General features: G+C 38.0%; 1 non-coding gene across 1 annotated transcript; it reads left to right on the top strand.

Annotated features, from left to right (window-relative positions):
- Positions 1–4,547: 4,547 nt before the first annotated feature.
- On the top strand, positions 4,548–4,651 carry LOC135268181 (U6 spliceosomal RNA). Its single transcript, XR_010336462.1, has one exon. It is a non-coding gene; the product is annotated as a U6 spliceosomal RNA (small nuclear RNA).
- The last annotated feature ends 1,596 nt before the right edge of the window (positions 4,652–6,247 follow it).

Consider the following 6,247-nt stretch of genomic DNA (forward strand, 5'->3'; position numbering starts at 1 on the left):
TTCAAAGTAAGGAAGCAACAGAGAAAAACATAGGTAGCCCACAGCATGCTTCAAGGATAAAATATGGAGGATATATAATTACTAGTAACAAATGACAAATATAATTACTAGTAACAAATGAAAAAGGAAGGACATGTGCAATGAAATAAATAATCATCCTAAGAAAGCCTCCCTGAAAAGAAGAGCATGGGATAAAGGGTTTGGGGTAGGGAGTAGTACAGATTTTTTTTTATTCCTATGGGAATGAAATGACATTAATGTGTGAAAGTCCTGCTATGTTCCAAGAAACAGACCGAGGCTTCCACATGTAGATTCATCTAATCCTTACTTCGTCCCTAAAAAATTGTGATATTGTTATCATTATTTCCAAATTGTGCCAAATGCTCTTGAAATTTGAAAGTTGTGCAATTTTCAGCATAAAACAAAAGCACTTACTACATTGTCATTTATGGTATCTTTACTTCTGGCAAATTTTATGTATCTGGCAGTAATGAGGAAAGGTTATTATTTCTTGAATAACCAATAGACACAGCAAAAATATGTACTACTTTATTTAGAAGCTTCGGGTATGTTGAATGCCAGACTAATAATATGTCAAGAAATTATGTTAGAAAAAGCTAGAGAGACAACAGATTTGCCTGCTGAGGACGTTTAGTTGGAGGTAACGAGGCCAAATTGAAGGGACAAGCCCATGACCTATGCATTAGCGGAAGAGTCTTTGGTCAGACTCCTTTGGCCATATTCATCTGCTATTGAGCCATCTTGATTAGAGCCCTTAGGTTAACAACTTTTCATTCATTACACTATTTACTAAGCATCTACTATATACCAGACACTAAATATGTAAGAGAACAAAAGGGCCAAATGTCCCTGCTTGCATGCAGCTTACTTCTCCCTGTACATGAACCATTTTCTGTATTATTAATCTGGGGTACTTGCTTTCAGCATTAAAGAAGAATTTCTAGAATAATCATTCAATCTGATATATTTATCCATCAATAAACTACCAATAAATAATAAAGGGTAAATATAATGAGTAAAATCATTTTAGAGTAGGCTACATAGTAATAACAAGAGATTAAGGGGGAGAATTCGGGAGTGGTGCTGTTGTAGTGTTGATACATAGGCTATTAAGGACTGTTTCTCATGGAAAAAGGACTCAGAGGAACAGCTAAAGAGAAGGCCCTATGGCAGGAGGATTCCTGGTGCACTGGGAAAATGGCAAGGAAGGCAATGTGGCTGAAGGAGAGTGTTATGGGAGAGGACATCAGGAGTTGGAAGAGGAGGATATTGGAGGACCTACGGGCCTTGGTAGGGACACTGGTTTTGACTTTAAATAAAATTAGAAGCCAGTGGAGCATTTTGGGTAGAGAAGTGACATGATTCAATTTGCACTTTTGGAAGCTCTCACTGGCTGTTCTACTGAGAAGAGACTACAGATGGGGGCAAGAAGTGAGTCTAGGAAAGGTGACTGATTATCCAGGGGAGAAATGACAGTGTCTCAGACCAGCAGAGTATTGGTAGAGGAGGTAAAGAATGGACCAATTCCGGACACAGTCTGGATATTTTGAAGGTAGTGCTAACAGGATTGGATGCAGACTGTGAGAAAAAGTAGCCTGTAGGGTGTGGGGCCTGAGCAGTTTGAAAGATGTAATTATCATAACCTAAGAGGGGGAGAGCTGAGGAGTACGAAGAAGATGGGACATTTTGAGTTTGAGGGGTCTTTCAGACCTCCAAGTGGAGAGCACGTGGGTATATGAGTGTGGAGTTTGAGGAAAGAGAGGGCTCGGTTGGTTGGTTGGACGTTATCAGCATTTCATTGGACTCAAATCACCGAGAAAATGTCAATAAAGTAAGAAAAGAGGTCCAAGGATTGAGCTCTGGGCACTCTCACCTTAAGAAAAAGAATCATAATGAATACTTAGAAGGAGTTGCCACTATGCTATGAGAATGAAAAGGGTGAGAGTGGAAGTGAGAATAAGAAGCACAGAGACAAAGAGACAGGGGAAGAGAGGAAAGAAACAAAGGAGAGAAAAAGAGAGAGAGAGAGAGATGAAGTCCTGGAAGTCAAGTGAAAAATGCACATCAAATCAAGGTGGAGGCAGTGATTAACTCTGGCAAATCAGCTGATGGCTGAGAATTGATCCTTAGACTTAGCAATGGAGAAGTACTCTGTAATGATGTTAAAGAGAGCAGTTTCCAAGTAGTACATGCATTTGTGTACGTGTAGCAAGTGGTAGTGGGGTTGTTAAAGTGTGATTGAAGTGAATTAAAAGCCAATGGGAGGAGAGGACTTACAGACAGGGACTTTAACAACTATTTCGAGACATTTTCTTACAAAAGGGAACAAAGAATTGAGGCAATAATTGGCGGGTCACGTCAGTTGCGCCTCCAGAAAACAGATACTGAGATAGAGTTAGAAGTAAAATGGATTTATTTTGAGAACCTCCTGTGACATGTAAATGGGAAAGGAAGCAAAACTAGACAGAGAGAACCCTCCGGCCACGATGCAGGCCTGAGACCTATGAAAAGAGAGGGGAAAGATAGTAAGAGCTTCAGACTACAGTACAGCTTAGAAAGTCCCAGCCACCCCATCAGAGGGATCTGGTGAAATTATTGCCTACACAGGAGTCTCAGACTACACAAAAAGTGGCCAGGCCCCTAACTACCCCTACCATGCTAAGTCTCTGTCTGAGGTCTGGCTGCAAAACGCAAAGCCTTGGCTCAGACAACTGAGGAAGAAGCTCGAGGTGCTGCAGCTGAGAGTTGTGAACTAAGTACACTCTCCAATATTTTTTTTTTTAAAGAACACCCAAGATGTGTACTTTCATGCATGCTGTTTAAGGTAAATAGAGTCAAGGGAATCATTTCGAGAAGAAAAGATAAAAATTTATTTCTTGGGATTTCACCTTTCAAGTCCCCACAATCTTGAAAGCTCTGAGATCCAACAAGGGCTTCGTCGGCCTTGCTCCACTGCCTCCTTCCTTCTGTACTCTTCATCCACACATAAAACATTGAAAACTGCCCACGGTGAAAAAGCTAGAGTGAGGACCTCACCTGCTTTGTTAGTTACCATCGATTGTCTTCAAACCATTGTATGTTTTTTTGCTCCCATCCATTTTTCAATTGTATAAACTTAAGGCACGTATAATGATGTTTTGATGCACATATACACAGTGAAGTGGTTACCTCAGTAAAGCAAATTAACATATCTATCATCTCACGTAGCTGTCTTTTTTTTTTTCTTTTTTCCTTTGGTAGTAGTACCTAAAATCTACTCTTCTAGCAAATTTTGAGTAGACAATACAGTATTATTAAGTATATTCCTTATGCTGTACATTAGATCTCCAGGCTTATTCATCCTATATAACAACTTTTTACCTTTAATCAATATCTCTTAACTTCCCCTACTCCCTTGCCCCTAGCAATCCCCACTAATAGGTGCAAGGTCATAGCTCCATGGTTTTGATTTGCATTTCCTTGATAATTAGAGATATTAAGCACCTTTTTATCTACCTGTAGGCCTTTTTTTATCCTTTGGAAAAGTGTCTGTTTAGTTCTTTTTTCTCCATTGTATCTTCTTGGTGCCTCACTGAAAATTAGTTAACCGTATATGTTTATTTCTAGGCCCTCTATTCTGTTTCGTTGGTCTAAATATCTGTTTTTATTCAAGTCCATACTGTTTTGATCACTATAACTCTGAAGCAGAATTTGAAATCAGAGCATGTGATGCCTTCAACTTTGTCTTTTTTTCTAAGATGCCTTTGGCTATTTGGGGTCTTTTGAAATTCCATATAAATTTTGGAACTTTTTTTTCTATGTCTATGAAAAGTACCACTGGAATTTTGATTGAGGGTTTCTATTTCTAAGAAGAATACCATCAGAATTTTGATTGCAAATTCAACAATGTTTCAAAAAAAGTACATGTATATCTCATGACCAAGTGAGATTTATTCCTAGGATGCAATATTGGTTTAATATATGCAAATCAATTAATGTAATACATCACATTAACAGAATGAACGATAAAAATCACCTGAACATTTCGATATATGTATAAAAAGCATTTGACTAAATTTAACACCCTTTTATGATAAAAAAAAGTCTCAACAAAGTAAATATAGAAGAAATGAACCTCATCACAATAAAGGCCATATGTGACAAGGCCACAATTAACATCACACTCAACGGTGAAAAGTTGAAATATTTTTCCCTAAGATTAGAAACAAGACAAGGGTTCCCATTCTTGCCACTTCACATAGTACTGAAAGTACTAGCAAAAGCATCAGACAACGAAAAGTATAAACGTCATCCAAATTGGAAAGGAACAAGTAAAACTATTTTTGTCTGCAGATGACATGATTCTACATGTTGAAACTCCCAAAGATGCGTTAACAAACTGTTAGAACTAATAAATGAATTCAGTGAAATTAGAGGATACAAAAGTCAACATACAAAAGTTAGTTTCGTTTCTTTGTATCAAAAATAACCTATCTGAAAAATATAAAAATCCTATTTACATTAGTACTAAAAAGAATAAAATACTTGTGATTACTTCAGCAGCACATATACTAAAATTTGAATGATACAGAGATTAGCATGGCCCCTGCGTAAGGATAACATGCAAATTCAAGAAGCATTCCATATTTGTAAAGGACCTGAACAGATATTTTTCAAAATGAGACATACAAATGGCCAATGAGTATTTGAAAAAGTGATCAACATCACTAATCATCTGAGAAATGCAAATCAAAACCACAACGGGATATCACGTCACACCTTTAGAATGACTATTATCCAAAAGAAGAAAGATAACGAGTATTGGCAAGAATGTGGGGAAAAGGGAACGCTGTACACTGTTGGTAAAGATGAAAATCTGGGGCCAGGCGCGGTGGCTCACGCCTGTAATCCCAGCGCTTTGGGAGGCCGAGGAGGGTGGATCATGAGGTCAACAAGTCGAGACCATCCTGGCCAACATGACGAAACCCAATCTCTACTAAAAATACAAAAATTAGCCGGGTATTTGGCACGCGCCTGTAGTCCCAGCTACTCGGGAGGCTGAGGCGGAAGAATCGCTTGCCGGGAGGCTGAGGTTGCAGTGAGCCGAGATTGCGCCACTGTGCTCCAGCCTGGCGAGGGAGCAAGACTCCGTCTCAAAAAAAAAAAGAAAATTTGTATAGCCATTATGAAAAACACTGTGGAGATTCCTTAAGAAATTAAAATAGGACTACCAGCTACCCCACTTCTGTGTATATATCCAAAGAAAATAAAATTTGCATGTCAAAGAAATAAAAAGTAACATACTTAAAAAAAAATTAAGGATGTGAAAGATTTGTGCACTGAAAGCTATAAAACACTGATAAAATAACTTGAGGAAGATGCAAATAAATGGAAGGATACCCTGTACTGATGGATTTACAAGAATCAATATTGTTAAAATATCCATACTACATACTACCCAAAGTGATATACAAATTATACGTGCCTTTTATTTCGTTGTTCATATTTCATAATTGCTTTAAATGGGAATCTTAGCTTGACGAAGCCACAGTCATGCTCAGAGTCCGAGGCAAGGTCAGTCAGCATGACTGTGGGTTCAAGTTTTCCTCTGTCTCACTCTCTTGCATGGGCGAGCTTGTTAAATAAGCAGAGTTGCATTTGACCAAGGATGTAGGTTCTCCAAATCAGCTGAGTATAACTAAGTCAGAGATAGGCAAATGAGACGAAGGTCTATAAAAGAAAGAGAATTAAATGACTATGATAATCAGATTATCATCCTTGCATAAAGCAACGTAAGGTTACACCACGACCTGATCTAACCTTACGTTGCTTTGTGTAAGGATAATATTCTGATTTTTTTCCCTCAATTTTCCTGTAATTTTGGTGATTAGTGAGTAGTTAGAGCTGTGAGTGCTCAAAACATAGTCAAAGCTCCTCCTATATGAGAATAATCTGAGATAGTTATTTAAAATACAGATTCCTTTACTCCACTCAGCCTTAAGCTTAAGAACAGACATTTGTATAAAGTCCCCTGAGTGATTCTTATACACACTGAAACTAAAGATCCAGAGAAATATATAATTAGAAGTATAATCCATCACCCTCCCCTATTTATTAATAAGGTTTTGTGTTTGTTGATTATTCAACTTTGGCGACTTGATGCTGGACATTAAGAAGAGTATGGGCAGTATACATGGGCAGTATTCTTTGTTTTAAGAAATTTTCATCTTCAGCTCCATTTGGGAAC

This window comes from Aotus nancymaae, unplaced genomic scaffold, assembly GCF_030222135.1.
Source record: "Aotus nancymaae isolate 86718 unplaced genomic scaffold, 86718_ANA_hifiasm-v0.15.2.pri h1tg000038l, whole genome shotgun sequence".
NCBI lineage: Eukaryota > Metazoa > Chordata > Mammalia > Primates > Aotidae > Aotus > Aotus nancymaae.